The following is a 16,936-nucleotide window of genomic DNA, read 5'->3' on the forward strand; positions in this document are numbered from 1 at the left end:
GGTTACCTGGAGAGAAGGCAAGGCAGGAGCAGGGCTGGGAACAAACAGGTTTGGGAGCTATTATAGCCATGGACAAATGCTATGAGCAGCCGTCCAGCAGCTATTGCTTGTGGGCCCACCAGTCAGGAGCTGTATCCAACCAGGCAATCTACTACACACCAGCTGTACTTGTTTGGTGGCCTGGAGACTGGCTTTGCTGCAGGCCCTGATTCCTGACAGTGCCCCCTGATTGAGGGCACTTCCTAGGCCTCAGATCCAGTTTCTCAGGATACTTCCAGTGGCACTCTTGCAATAGGTCTGGACTGTAGCCTTCCAAGTACACAAAGTACTGGAGCCTTCCCTTAATTCATAAGACTTGAAGATTCTGTGGACCAATACTTCTCCTGTCCACAGACTGTTATGGGTAGTGCTTTGGGTATGTGCGCTCAGGGTGGGGCTTTAAAAGAGAGAGATGAAAGTTGAGGTACACCAAGGATTCAGACAGCTGCAATCAGAAGGCCACTGGCTTTACCCATTTTATAATCTTGAAGGGGCCCATGTATTGTTAGTCTAGCCTGGCAGTTGGGAGGCTTAATTTAAGGTTCTGGGCAGAGAGCCACACCTTATTGTCAAATTGTGGGCAGCCTGACAGTCTTGGTTTGCATGGTATTTATAGGTTTCTTTGATGGACAGCAGGAGTTTCTTGAGCTCTCAGTGCATGTGGAAGGTTAAATTCTCAGCAGCTGGTGAGAATGGACGATGGTGGGTTGAGGCGTAGATTGCATTGTTCTATATTAATTTGGCATAGCACAGCAGGGGGAGGCAGTCATCCTGGCAGTAACTCAGAAAGCAGTGAAGATACTGCTCCAAAATTTGACTGCCTCTGTTTTCCCACTGGTCTGTGGGTTATAGGCAGACAAAGTGAGAGACTCAACACCAAGGAGTCTGAGAAATTCCCACGAGAATTGTGGTCCCCAGTCTGTCAGGAAGCCATGGTAATGGAAGACATTTTTGTAAGGACCTTGCTATTGAACCCAGGCCTGCCAGGTCTCTAGGTGGTATCCTCTGCTGCTGCACCATGACTGTACACTGACTCACTGTTCCTGACCAATAGCCTTAGTGCTAACAGCTTTTCTTCATGCAGAAATTTGCCTTGCAATTGGTATGCCAACATACAGCTACAGGAGGTTTAGTCCAAACCTTGCAGGCCAGATTCACCACTGGCATAAGAAGGCACAAATCTGTTGACTTAACTGTGCCAGCTTACACTAGTAGTGAATTTGGTCCTAATTTTTCTAATAAAACAGAGTAAAAGATGATGAATCATGTATCTCTGTATGTATCTCACAGTAACATTTCATCTAACAGCAGCATTTCCCTTCTTGTATTGGGCCCTATTGCAGGCTGGTGGCCCTTTAAGACTCAGCCTTGCTTGTGACCTAGAAGCTATCCCTCAGCCACACTGGTGAGGTATTAATGTAATGATCATTAGTGATCCCCGCTGGGTGTGATGGAGTTTAATTATAAGGAGAGATCCCAGCTGCCATGGATCAGAGTCAGGACTACTTAGATAGAGCTATAAACTTGGTCTGGGTGAAAAAACTCAGGAGAAAGAAATAAGGAGAGCTCTCTGTCTCTTGGGGAAAGACCTGGGGAAACCATGCTTGAAGACCCCCTAAGATTTGTGTAGGTTTTTGTGGGGGATCCTTGAGCTCGGCCCTACAAGGAGCAGGGAAAGCCCTGAAGGGAAGCTGCTAGAGGCCTTAGGGAGGGGAGGCAGTGGGGGGAAAATCTGCTAGGGGAAGTCGTATATGGGAAGCTCTGCAGGGGCTAATAAATGGAGAACTTCAGTGTAGCCCAAAAGGCGCTGCAACATTATTAACTGGATGACATTCCAATTCATGGTTGGATCTCTGTTACTATGAAAGGGGACTGAACTTTTATGTGACTTGGCTAAAGGGCCAAGCCCTGGAGCACCCAGATAGATGGTTGGGAAAAGACAGAGAGAGACAGGCCATTGCAGAGCCAAAGAAGTGTCTCTGAGGGGTCACCAATGATGAAGACCCCTTGCAATGCTGTGTCCAGGCATGGGGAAATGGGGCAGCCTTGTGGTAAGGGTGTGCTATTAGAGACCTTGTGGTGGGGTGTTCACCCCATAAAGAAAGACAGTAAGACCCAGGAGGGAACAGACCTTGACTACTGGCTAGAGGGTCCCTGGGCCAAAACATGGAGTAGCTGGTGAACGGGCAGCATATGGGAAGACTGCTTAGGACTGCTGAAGGAAGACTTTAGTATCCCAGAAGACAAAATGCATATAATGACCTGGGTGGAGGGCTGAGTTACAAAGAGGCAGTAGCAGCTCGTAGAGCAAGTGAGGGGCTGCAAACCACGAGAGCACAGCAGAGAGTCAGTGTGCAACCCCAGGAAGGAGTGTTGACCTTGCGATGCTAATCCCCATTGCAGCAGCAGAAGGCACCATCCTAGCAGTGAGTAGAGAGCTCTGTCACAGGCCCCTTCACATGTCTATTTTAAACAAAAGAGACTGTCCTCTCCAAATAAATACTTAAAATATTAAAGCATAAGGGAATTAAGCATATGTCCAAAATATTTACCGTTCATTCATCTGAAGGTCAAATTCAAAATTTATGAGTGTGTGAAATGGCATGCATGCTTTTTGCTTAGGTTTATTATAAACCCTGTTGAGCTAAAATCTCTTATATGAGCAATTATACTCAAGTAGTATGTTCCATAATCTATTATGACAGCATAATCCATTATGAAAAAGAGCAATCAAAAATATGGAAGTTAAGCCAAACTACTGAAAGTGCAATCAAAGGATATTTCCAGTATGTCAAGCATAGATATTTTAAATGCAAAAACCTAGTTATTCAAGGGCAGGCACTGTTTCTTTTAAATGTACAAAAATCAGGTATTTTAAAGTTATTATTCCTACCACACTGAACTCTGTCACACTGCTCATATATTTTTTTTTATAGTTCAAAGACATTTTATATACTAATACAGAAAATTTAACAGCATAAATGGTAATAGGAAAATAATTCATATAGTATGGGCAAAAGCCCTCAAGCTATGGTTGTGGTCAGGAACTTTAAAATTGCCCCATTTAACACAGTGAGAAGCTCAGCCATGACATTGCATTATAGTATGTTTCTGCATTTCATTATCCTAGGGTCATTGTGTTTGTAAAGAAAGAAGAAGTGGGGGGTAGGGGGGAATGAGAAGGAGTCAACATTTTAATATCCCCCAGCAACTTCCAGGGAAACACTGTGGGTCAAATTTCCCAAGAGTTTATAGTAGATTACATTACTGGATTATTCATACTTATTGAAGGTGACAATAAGGGACTGAAGAAATGATGAAATACATGAGCATGGTACTGTACTATCTAAGGGTAGCATGTTCAACACATTTTGGGTATGGATGTCACTGGGGGAAGCCAGATCGGTTTTACATTGGGAAAAGACAGTTTTCTTGAGGCTGAAAGTTGACAGCTCCTAAAGCTGGAAGAAGATACAGTACTTGTCCCTGGGGCTGGGCAGTTGTGACAGTTGCAAATAGTTACGCCTGTCTTTCTTTGGAGTGTGTGTGGGGGAAGGATCAAGAGGATTTGAATGTGTACTCACTACATCGGTGACTTCAGTCGGATTGTCACATATGTCCTGAGGGCTTTATGTTGCTCTCAGAATGGCCACTTGTCAAATTTGCTTTGCATCACTATTAGTATCTATTATTGCAACGATAAATAGATGCATTTTATATCATATATGTATACATATTATGTGACATAAATATCATTAAATATATTTGTACTCTCAACTTTCTGAATGTGCTGTTGCTGCTTCATCAACCATTCTGATTTACAGTGGTCCTTAAAATCAGAAAAGACCTTCTACTGGGGTTTATGCCGACAGCATTCTTTATTTTGTTCAAATGCAACTTTTCCCAACAGACAGAAACAAGCAGCCAGTTTCTCAGGCACAAAAAGTGAGCTGAATAGATTAAAAACTGCCATGGGTTATCACGGCAACCCAAGTTGTGAAAAAAGGTAGGTAGGTTCCAAAACCATGTGATCAAATATGGCACTAGGGAAAACAACTGTGTCAAGCTACTAGAGTATCAAGTGTCCAGAACCAAAAGCATAACTTTAGGTCTCCAGAAATATGCAATTAAAATAAATATATCATCTGATAACTGTCAGAAAATCAGAAATAGTCGCGGACACTTTGATGATGGAACGTGGAACTTATTGGGTCAATATATTTATGCACGAAGCACATTAATTTTCAGACGGGGACACTAAAATCATCCTTAACGTGGATTTATTCATAGAATCATCACAAAGACTACCTGTAACATTGAATACTGTACATGAGATTTTCTAGAACAGAGGCTCATTTTTATTTCCGCATTCTTTTGTAGTTAACATACAAATTCCACGTTTATACCCAGAAATGAATGTTTAAATCATTAAATACCCCATTTGTGCATACCAGTGTCCTGAAGTTCCTGCAGTTGCATAAAGAAGTTTTCCAAATGAAATGCAAAAGTGCATGGACCTTGACTCTCACATACTGAGCCAGAATTCCACACAGTATCTCATTCCTTAGTGGATGAAATTCACCCCTCTACAGAGACCTAGTGCAAAGCCCCACTATCTATGAAATGGTGCATAGGACTAGTGCTAACTCTTTGTACAGAGGTGAAATAACCTGTTTGTGTCTATTGTATAATAATGCTTTGCATCTATATATCACCTTTCATACAAGGTTCTCAAATCACTTCCCAAACATAATTAAACTTCTCATCACACAGAGGTAGGCAAAATGAAGCACAGAGAAATTAAATGACTTGTTCAGGATCAGTGTTGTAGTTTTGTTGGTCCCAGGATATTAGAGAGACAAGGTGGGTGAAGTAATATCTTTTACTGGACCAACTTCTGTTGGTGAAAGAGAAAAGCTTTCAGGCTACACAGAGCTCTTGTTCATGGCTCTTTGTTCCGTAGCTCTCAGTGAGAAGCAGACCTGGCCATAAAACCCAGGGATTCTGACTCATAGTTCCTTGATCTAACCACTAATAATGACTAACAATACTGATAATTAATAACACTTCTATAGCATTTTACACATTCAAAGCACTGTTCAAACACTAAATGATTAATTCATCCTCACACAAATGATTGGATGGTAGGTAAGGCCCTGATCCTGCAGCCATTTACAGACCTGCTGAACTCTACACATGTGAGTAGTCCCACTGGAATCAATGGGAGTATTTGAGTGTGATGTCAGAGACTAAGTGCTTATTATGATGACTATTATTTATCACCCCCATTGTACAAATGGGTGAACTAGGAAGTTCAGACAAAGAATTTAAATGAGCTGCATGAGGTTACTCACAGACACTACCTCTAAATTCCTTCCTGCCCTGATAAGTCCAATAGTGGTGAGAATAAGAGACGGAAAACCTGTCTAAATCTCAGAGGAAGGCATTATACGTGTACAAAAAGTAGCAAAATGTATAAAATACCTTGTGATGCTCTTGGAGTATATTGTAAGTCACAAGCAAAGATCTCTTCAACAATAGTAATTTCTGATGCAAAGCCACAGAAGTTGGAGAAATTTGGCTCCACACCAAACTGTCTGAGTCAGCAAGAAATTAGCTTGTGTGAAGAAGCTCTTCTATTATACTTCTGTTTTTGAGGAACCAGGCTGCAGAAAGTTACTGGTAAGATGAGACTTCATGCAAAGGCAAGTATGCCAATATTTTAACCTATGAATAGAAACATATGTACTGATAATGGGGTAACAACAAAGGTTTGTGCACTTAGCATGAAATTCACCCTTATACAGAATGCTAGCCCAGGTGTTCTGCATTGCTTAAGCTCTACTTTCCTGGCCTATTTCTCAATGGAGTAAATTTGGCCTAAACTTTTATTGTCTACTTCCCAATGTTTCTTTTAATATTCCTGAAGCCAGAATTTCATTGCAACTATGATAGTAATTGAAAATGATGATGTTGATACGTATTTTTAATTATCTTTTAAAATGTATTGAAAACTATGCAAAATGAAGCAACTCTGTGATGAAGGCTGAGCTAGCCATTCCCCTGCCTCCCCCACCTCTTCTTCCCCCCCCCCCCCCAAAAAGGAGGATTATTCAGTTTATTGGTTCAGGAAAGATGAGTTTGTATGTATCAGGGAGATTTTCATTCCTTTTTTTTTTAAAAAATGAAACAAGAGGTACTCCATCTCCATATTTTCATACGGTGTCTGGTAAATCAAATGACTGTATTTTTATATCCTAAAAGTGAGCAACTCCCACCCCCCTGGAATATGGTACAGAGTTTGATCCGTTAAGTGCTCCAGGGAAAATTCAGCCCGTACAGAGGCACTGCATAAGACTATTTAAGTCCCATTTTGAGCAGGCCTTAAGCTTGCTCTTTACATAGGGATGAATCTCATCCTTTCTGTACAGAGATCCCGATGAAGTCAATGTAAGTTCCATAAACTGTACACTTATAGCAGCTGAATCAATATTAACCAAATGGTCTTAGGACAGTTGAAAATATCTTTGATTTATGGCTTACGGAGACATAATTTTTGTCCAGCAGCATGGAAATATTTGTCCAGAATAAATAATTCTTATGAGTCACTTGAAAAGAGAGAATGTGTATGTATATAAAGGGCCTGATCTATGCTTCTTGAACACCCACAGCTTCCATTGAAGTAAATGGTGGCTTTGCGTGTGCAAGAAACACATGGTCAGGTTCTGACTGAGGAGTAACAGAGGTAAGGGATAGAAAAATACTGTATGAGGGGAATGCAGCTTGTAAAATAAACTTCATTCTGATTTCTCTTGAGGTAGTTAAGGTGAAAAGAGGGGTTAAGGAAAGAGAAATAAGAAACATGTATAATTCAAGGACGAGTTAGGATACATCACTGATCAAATTTTAAACACTGCATTTTGTAGTCAGGAGCTGGGGGAGGAATAATAAATGACATGAAAAGAAAAGCTATGCTGAGCACTGAAGTGCATACAAAATGGCCCAGTGACCTACAATTCCTTATCTGTAGCAATGAAATATATTAGCATATGTAATGTTTCTGGGAAGTGATAGTCTTTGCATCTATGACAGAGTGGAATATGTAGTATAGCTGTAGCCATGTTGGTCCCAGGATATTAGAGAGGGGTGTGTGTGTGTGTGTGTGTGTATATGAAGTAATATCTTTTATTGGACCAACTTCTGTTGATAGAGACAAGCTTCTGAGCCACACAGAGCTCTTCTTCAGGTCTGGGAAAGGTACTTCAAGGCTCACAGCTAAATGTAAAGTGGAACAGACTGCTTAGAATAAGTGTCAGAGTTGTAGCTGTGTTAGTCTGTATCAGTAAAAACAATGAGGAGTGTTAGGATATAGATATTCAGGCCTGTCTGCAAAGGCCTGTACTTTAAGAATTTAGGTGTATTCTTATCACTTGGCTAGTTCTAGAGGTATAAAAGAAAGAATCAAAATCACTGTCTGCTGGTGTAACGGCCTTCTCTTACTGTGACAGTCTGAGGCCCTGTGCTTAGGCTAAGGCCTTTGGCTAAGCAGCAGAGGCAGCCATAAGCTAGGAAGCCAACAGTCACATCCTCACATTCCAAACTAGTCACACTGAAATAAGGTGCTATTGGGCTGTTAGGCACTATCAGGACAGGATTGTATTCCTATCACCTCCAGAGAAAGGGAAGTGCCTAGAAAATGTAAAAGGAAACTTAGTTTGATAGCATCCTGTCTGGCAAGAACTCACTTATCAATAGCTGGGATGTGAAATCCTCACTTCTGTGTTGTCTTGTCATTATAGTTCCCACTTTGCTGTTGTTTGTCTGTATAATCTCTGTCTGGTTCTGTGATTGTTCCTTTCTGCTGTATAATTAATTTTGCTGGGTGTAAACAAATTAAGGTGGTGGGATATAATTGGTTACATAATCATGTTACAATATGTTAGGATTGGTTAGTTAAATTTCAGGAAAATGATTGGTTAAGGTATAGCAAAGCAGAACTCAAATTTATATAGCCTGCAGTCAATCAGGAAGTGAGTGGGTGGGTGGGTGCGGGTGGGGGAGATTGGAATCATGTTTTGCTAAAGGGGGAAATGGGAACAGGGAATGGGGGTAAGGAAATTGGAATCATGTTTGGCTAAGGGCAGGAATGGGAACAGGGACACAGGTGTAAGGCTCTGTAGTGTCAGAGCTGGGAAGGAGGATACTAAGGAAGGAAACTGGAATCATGCTTGCTGGAAGTTCACCCCAATAAACATTGAAGTGTTTGCACCTTTGGACTTTGGGTATTGTTGCTCTCTGTTCACGCGAGAAGGACCAGGGAAGTAAGCGGTGAAGGAATAAGCCCCCTAACAAGGAGTCCTTGTGGCACCTTAGAGATTAACAAATTTATTTGGGCATAAACTTTCATGGGCTATAACCCACTTCATCACATGTATGGAGTAGAAAATACAGTAAGTAGGTATAAATATACAGCACATGAACTCCCATCTTTTCATGTGCTGTATATTGTCATGCATTTAACAGGAGGTTTTCTGCAGACTTTTCTGCCATGTTAAAAAGTTCAATGCAAATAAGGGCTTGATCCAATCAAATTTAACCCCTCTGGCTGCTAGCTCATAGAATATCTGCAAGCTTCTTGGTCTCACTGTTACGGGGGTTCCTCCTCATGAGGAAGGTAAGTAGTTCTTTAATTCCCTCTAGCCTTCTTAGAATTCTGAGCTCCGTGCCCACCCCATACTTTGGCATCAGACTAACTCCGGGTATTGAGCACACTTAGCACAGGAATTGCTTCCTCCAAGTGCCTGTTGGGGTGCTAGTCACCCGAAAAGGTTGGGCAGGAGATGAGGCAATGGCCTTGCTTGCTCCTTCCCAGTTAGCCAGGTGTGCTTAGACAGCGAGCTCATGGGAGGCATGCTGTACTCTAATTGTGTGCACCCACCCCCTGCACTCTTGGAAACTCTGCCATCCTGAGATACACATGCTCTTCCTCAGGTAGAGCAGCTCTGCACCAGCCCTAATGCCAGGCCCAGTTCCTAATAGACATAGTCTTGTCCTTGTTCCTAATAGACATAGTCTTGTCACTCCAGCTGGTCTGTTACTCCGAGTCATCTTTGATTGATCTGTCATGTACCTGTGAATTATAGAATGTGCAGTAATGGAAACCCTCAGGACGTTTGAGCTTTGGCCTGCTAAACCCAGGGTTGTGAGTTCAATCCTTGAGGGGGCCATTTAGGGATCTGGGGCAAAAATTGGGGATTGGTCCTGCTTTGAGCAGGGGGTTGGACTAGATGACCTCCTGAGGTCCCTTCCAGCCCTGATATTCTATGATTCTAATGTGCATGTGTGAGCTATTTCTAGTACTACTTTGAACCCTATTCATTTGTCTTCTAAATGGTGTAACTCTTTATTCATATTCCTTTAGAGAATCACATGGTTGTGCTTGAGTCAGGTTTTAATGCCTTAATTTCCCCAAGCATTTAAAATGTTGTACATTTGTAGTAAATTAGCATGCTAAACTTGGCTTGATGTTTGGCTTGATGTAAGCAGTGCCACAAAAGCGTTACAATATTTTTGAACCCTCTATCCGTTTAAAGCTATTTGAATCAATTTCTGGCTCTCCATGATTCCAATAAGTTATTGGTGATAAAGGTAGCAGGGAGGTAATATCCCCTCTCTGTGCTGCTGTGGTGAGATCACATATAAAATTCTGCATTCAGATCTGGGCACCAGAGAACTGTAGACAAATGGAGGGGAATTAATAGAACAGCAATAAAAATAATTAAGGGGCTGAAGAGATTGACTTTTGAAGAAAGATTAAAGGAACAAAATATGTATAACTTGGCTAAATAATGACTAGGGGAAATTATACCCTAAATAATTCCTTTGCCTCGCTGATGTTTGTCCTTCAAGTATTTCTTGAAGGGTATTACAAGGATGTACCATTAGGAATAAAAAACTGAATCTGAACATTTGAAGGCTGGGGATGTATTTTCAGATAGGCCAAATGCTGACATGTTTACTCAATTCTGACTCTGTTCTTATTCAGACAAAACTCCCATTATTTTCAATGAGAATTCAGACAAAGTAAAGGACTCCAGGTATGGTCCAGGAGTTTATGTGCCTATAAGCATCATTCCCAAGGACAACTTTGTAAGGAAAACAGCAAAATCTGTTTTCAAGCTTTAAGAGATCATCTTCCTGTTCCCCAGAATTAAAGTGAGTGGTCTATCTGTCAGTGTGCTTGTCACCATGGTAATAACAAAATCAACAGCTTATCCTCAGCAGCATACTTCTCTCCTATTAGTTTAAATGAGACATACGCAATAGTACTAAGGGGAGAACAGACTATTAAGGAGAATATCATTTCCTTTAACTTCCCACAGCACTATATCCTTCCTCAGAGCCCAGCTTGATAACTCAGACTAAGGGCTGGAGTATCCTCTGTGGTTATTGGGCTGCTGGTGTTCCTCACCCCTGCTTGCCCAAAAGAGACACTACGTGCAGCAGCAGTTAGTGCCCCCGTAAAGCTGAGCTTTGCTGGACACCAGGGGCATGCACAACTTCTGTTCGGGGGGCTATAGATCAGTGGTGTTGTGGGAATCTCAGGAGCGTAATTTACAGCACATTGCATTTTTTGGATCCACCACATGAAAACTCCCATTCAGAGATCTCCACCTGTTGGAAGGAACTACTGTTTAGTAAAAAGAAAAGGAGTACTTGTGGCACCCTAGAGACTAACAAATTTGAGCATAAGCTTTTGTGAGCTACAGCTCACTTCATCGGATGCATTTAGTAGTAACTTTATTTCCCCTCCCAGTTATCTCTTTGCTTCCATGAGCTGTGAGATGCTTGTTCAGGTAGATACTACTCAAGGACTCTCGGGAGGGAAAGTGCAGCCTCATTGACAACATACCCCTTCCCCCACATTTTCCTCCATCTGCAGAGGTGCTCCAAAGACAATGGGCTTTGTGTGTTGTGGGGTGGGGACAGGCCAGAGGACTCACATGCTTTGGAGGTATTATGTCCCCTCCTCTCTACACACACCGGAAGTGTAGGTGTAAGTGAGTGTTGCCTTTATCTGCATTAATTTATGCTGGTCCTCTTATCTTATAGCAAAATCCCATGAGTAAGGTTTTGTGAGACAGTGGCCAATGCTACCATTGAGGCAGGTGAGACTGGGATGTGATGTAGAAAGAAGCATAAGGTACAGCATGGATGGACCAGACCTTCAGTGGATCTCCTGAGTAGTGCAGCTTTGAGAGATTGAACTTTTTTCTCTCTGAATCTCCATCTTCTGAAAAAAATGACAAGGCAGAAACTCCCAAATTTCTATCTGTGTGTGGGAATAACTTAGAGACCCTAACAATATAATAGGCAAACAGAACAACAGACCTTCACTCCCACCCCCAAAATCAGAATCCCATTACAGCTGTGCACAAACACTGACCTTAATTTTAAAATTGACAAATCTGGCTATCAAGACTCTGTACTGCTGATTGCCAAGTTAAGGGGTCTATTTTCTTCTCCAGATGTGCACACTTAAGTCCAATTAATATCAATGGGAAGTACATGTGTATAAAACACCCCTTAGAACCCACACACTGATGCTGCCAGTTACATGCCTTCTTTTCATCAACATCAGTAAAGAGTTTTCCATTATCTTTTCCCAGCAGATAAACCTGCCCAGAGCCAAGCAATATGAACAAACTTGTTTGAAAAGTGACTTCATCTTTGTGTGCTGGGGAAGGTGCACGTGGGAACTAGTGATGCATTATATTTACAGAGAGGGGGGCCACCAGCTGATGTCTTATGAAAATCAATCTATTTAGAGACGGTTATACTGATACTCAGTATAAATCTCTCCTCCCTTCCTTCTTTTAATAATGATTCATTTGTGTGAGAACAGGATCTTGGTTTTAAAGAACTCATTTGCTCCTGCTGTTTATTTCCCTTCTGAAGCCATAATGTTCTGTGACATCACAATTAATTGCTATAGAGGTGATTTATTATGTCACAGAAGGTTTATATTTTTTTCTACTCTACCTCACTGCAGTATTGCAAACATAAATTCATTCACATTTGTGGAGTGATAAGACTACCATTATGGAGTACCTATTTGCTAGTACTGTTAGAACCTAGGAACTTATCCAACTCCTGTTGACTTCAGTGGGAACAGAATCAGGCCCCTACATCGATTACAGGACAGATCCTCAGTTGGTGTAAATCTGAAGTCAGTGGAACTATGCTAATTTATACTAGGTGAGGATCTGCCCCTATGACTTTCGTGGGGAGTAAGCCATGTGAGCAGATGAATCCTGTTTTTATGGCAATGTCTTAGATATTAAAACACCAATAAAAAAAGACAGAAAAAAGTCTGAAAATATGATTATGCAAAATTCTTGCTAAGCAGAATGATGTCCAGAGTCCTTGAGGCATAAGCAGGTCATATTTAACCCAGAATAGGAACACAGAATATGTAACTTTTTAAAATTACAGGCTGTATCATGTATCTACCCAGGTGTTTTACCCAGGGAGATGTCTTAAAATCAGTTGTGGTGAACTGGAATCTGTTGTTTAAACCTTTTTTTAATCTTAGGGTTAGGAGAAATTTACATCTGACATGGAATGAGACTGTCTGATACACCCAGAGCCATATGTGCACAGGAATGGCCTTAAAACTGAATTTGTAGGCAGCTATGGGTTTAAATCAGCCCTTTAGAGTTAAACTTAGTTTTGTGGGTGAATAATCACGCATTGGAAATACTTAAATTGCTTGGCTCCCAGTGATGATTCCGTCATCATCATAATAATAGAAACATTCTGCTTTGCATTTTATTATACCAAAAATGATTTCACTTCAAAAGAAACCCCCACAAATTTAGATATCCCTAGGATGTAGTATTCACCAGCTTTGCACTTAGCTACAAGTAAATGAAATGTTAACTCTAACATTATAGAATATTGAACATGCACATTAAAGCTAATCACTGAGCACATCACTATTGGGAAAGAAATGCAAAGGGCTACAGTTCCCATTCTGGTAACATGCAGCCTCTGCAAAGCACATGCAACTCACAGCAACACCACAACTTTTGGTGATTAATGCTTTTTAAAGGAAACTCTACTGTCTACAACCCAGACAATGTGCCTGGTTACATTGCGTGAATAATCCAGTAACAAGCCTCTCCTCCATTGTGATTTGTTAATCAAGGCAGGAGGCTTTGGACTGAGAGCTATTCTTGCCTTTATTGCTCAGCAGAATAGCAAAATGTTTTCTCAACATTTATTTTGCTGCTGGTATATACACCAGCAGCATATATATATATATATATTAATTGGGTACAATATAACCATCCCATCCTCATGGCAGTCTGTCAATCTCTGGTCTACTCCCTATGAAATTTCTTTCCCTTATAAATGACAGAAGTATGGGCATAACTTCCTTTTCTTTTGCTGCTCCGATAAGACTGGCCCAGCATGTAGCCCACAGTAGAAGAGAAAAATGCACATGAACCAAAAGATGAGTGCTCCAATCTGAGTTTGAATGTTCTAATCACCATGCTCTGAGAATAACTGTTTTTTTACTACATTAGTGATGGCTGAGATTGGGCTGCATCTACACAGCCCAAATCCTTCTATGTGGTGGGCCTTAATGGATAAATCTGTGATCTCTCCAGAAGCTGGTCAGACATCTCCCTCTTCCCCACATTGGGCAGAATTTAAATTGGCTGCTAAACCTTTTTCTGGGGCCCCAATCCTAGGACTGCATGCAAATCTACCTGATTGGACTGGTACTGCTGAAGGCATTTGGCTCTCATTTAGGCTGCTATGAATCCTATCATGCGGTTCGTATTTTCCCTCTAAAATGTAAGCATCATACTGCAGGTGTCTTAATGTTTAGTTTTGCTTTTTCAGCTGGTCACGTTCCAAGTGAAAGTAAGTTTTTGGGGCACCATCCTGGAACAACAGGATTTAGGAAAGGAGTAAAGTCCATCCTCTGAACCTAAACACATCTTAAAAGATTTTAATGGTCATTCATCTACTCAAGAATGAGGGAAATAATGACTTTCTTCCCTTGAAAGGACATAATTGCAAAGATGCTTTCTCTAAGATATTACAAATGATCGGATATAAGAACACGGGAATTTCCTTTTTAGGAAAGATTTGCCAGAAGGGATAGAATTATCTCTTGTTAGATGCACAAACAGCTTTTTGTCATTTGAGTTGTCTCCATCTTCTGACACTGTGCTATATCTATCTGTTTGTGGTTTGATGCCTTCAGGAATATGCAGGGAGATTAAGCTGCAGAAGTTTAGTTATTTTCTGTATTCGGATGACACATAGCTTTGCGTCTTCATCTTGATGGACTAGCAAGAGTAACTGAGCTAAGGTTTGATGGACACTGAAAAGAGCAAAATGATAAAAAAGAGGTGCTGTTGGTGGGTTGGGAGAATAAAGCTGTGAAAGATTATACTGGAGCCGATGATGGAGGTGTCTGCCTGCCATTACTGACCAGTAGATAATCTAAGTGCCTAGCTGGACTAACAACTACATTTGGATGACTAAGGAGAAGTGATGGCCAAAGTAGCTTTCCGCCTTCCCCCGCATTTATACTTGACAGGAGGGGTACAGCCTTTGAGTTTGGACACAGCTCTCGCTACTGGCATCTGTGCCTTTGTGACCTCAACATTAACCATTGCAATGTTCCCTTTGGTGTGAGTCTACAAGTAACTCCATTTGACAGGTTTCAGAGTAACAGCCGTGTTAGTCTGTATTCGCAAAAAGAAAAGGAGTACTTGTGGCACCTTAGAGACTAACCAATTTCTTTGAGCATAAGCTTTCGTGAGCTACAGCTCACTTCATCAGATGCATACTGTGGAAAGTGTAGAAGATCCTTTTATACACACAAAGCATGAAAAAATACCTCCCCCCAACCCCACCCTCCTGCTGATAATAGCTTATCTAAAGTGATCACTCTCCTTACAATGTGTATGATAATCAAGGTGGGCCATTTCCAGCACAAATCCAGGGTTTAACAAGAACATCGGGGGGGGGGGGGTAGGAAAAAACAAGGGGAAATAAGTTACCTTGCATAATGACTTAGCCACTCCCAGTCTCTATTCAAGCCTAAGTTAATTGTACCCAATTTGCAAATGAATTCCAATTCAACAGTTTCTCGCTGGAGTCTGGATTTGAAGTTTTTTTGTTGTAATATCGCAACTTTCATGTCTGTAATCGCGTGACCAGAGAGATTGAAGTGTTCTCCGACTGGTTTATGAATGTTATAATTCTTGACATCTGATTTGTCCATTTATTCTTTCATGTAGAGACTGTCCAGTTTGACCAATGTACATGGCAGAGGGGCATTGCTGGCACATGATGGCATATATCACATTGGTGGATGTGCAGGTGAACGAGCCTCTGATAGTGTGGCTGATGTTATTAGGCCCTGTGATAGTGTCCCCTGAATAGATATGTGGGCACAGTTGGCAACGGGCTTTGTTGCAAGGATAGGTTCCTAGGTTAGTGGTTCTGTTGTGTGGTATGTGGTTGCTGGTGAGTATTTGCTTCAGGTTGGGGGGCTGACTGTAGGCAAGAACTGGCCTGTCTCCCAAGATTTGTGAGAGTGTTGGGTCATCCTTCAGGATAGGTTGTAGATCCTTAATAATGCATTGGAGGGGTTTTAGTTGGGGGCTGAAGGTGATGGCTAGTGGCGTTCTGTTATTTTCTTTGTTAGGCCTGTCCTGTAGTAGGTGACTTCTGGGAACTCTTCTGGCTCTATCAATCTGTTTCTTCACTTCCGCAGGTGGGTATTGTAGTTGTAAGAATGCTTGATAGAGATCTTGTAGGTGTTTGTCTCTGTCTGAGGGGTTGGAGCAAATGCAGTTGTATCGCAGAGCTTGGCTGTAGACGATGGATCGTGTGGTGTGGTCAGGGTGAAAGCTGGAGGCATGTAGGAATAGCGGTCAGTAGGTTTCCGGTATAGGGTGGTGTTTATGTGACCATCGTTTATTAGCACCGTAGTGTCCAGGAAGTGGATCTCTTGTGTGGACTGGACCAGGCTGAGGTTGATGGTGGGATGGAAATTGTTGAAATCATGGTGGAATTCCTCAAGGGCTTCTTTTCCATGGGTCCAGATGATGAAGATGTCATCAATATAGCGCAAGTAGAGTAGGGGCATTAGGGGACGAGAGCTGAGGAAGCGTTGTTCTAAATCAGCCATAAAAATGTTGGCATACTGTGGGGCCATGCAGGTACCCATAGCAGTGCCGCTGATCTGAAGGTATACATTGTCCCCAAATGTAAAATAGTTATGGGTAAGGACAAAGTCACAAAGTTCAGCCACAAGGTTAGCCGTGACATTATCGGGGATAGTGTTCTTGACGGCTTGTAGTCCATCTTTGTGTGGAATGTTGGTGTAGAGGGCTTCTACTTCCATAGTGGCCAGAATGGTGTTATCAGGAAGATCACCGATGGATTGTAGTTTCCTCAGGAAGTCAGTGGTGTCTCGAAGATAGCTGGGAGTGCTGGTAGCGTAGGGCCCGAGGAGGAGGTCTACATAGCCAGACAATCCTGCTGTCAGGGTGCCAATGCCTGAGATGATGGGGCGCCCAGGATTTCCAGGTTTATGGATCTTGGGTAGTAGACAGAATATCCCAGGTCGGGGTTCCAGGGGTGTGTCTATGCAGATTTGATCTTGTGCTTTTTCAGGGAGTTTCTTGAGCAAATGCTGTAGTTTCTTTTGGTAACTGCCAGTGGGATCAGAGGGTAATGGCTTGTAGAAAGTGGTGTTGGAGAGCTGCCGAGCAGCCTCTTGTTCATATTCCGACCTATTCATGATGACAACAGCATCTCCTTTGTCCATTTGGAAGCAATTGCAAAATGTGGCTGCTTGCTG

Source organism: Lepidochelys olivacea (assembly GCF_965140295.1).
Source record: "Lepidochelys olivacea isolate rLepOli2 genome assembly, chromosome: 7".
Lineage (NCBI taxonomy): Eukaryota > Metazoa > Chordata > Testudines > Cheloniidae > Lepidochelys > Lepidochelys olivacea.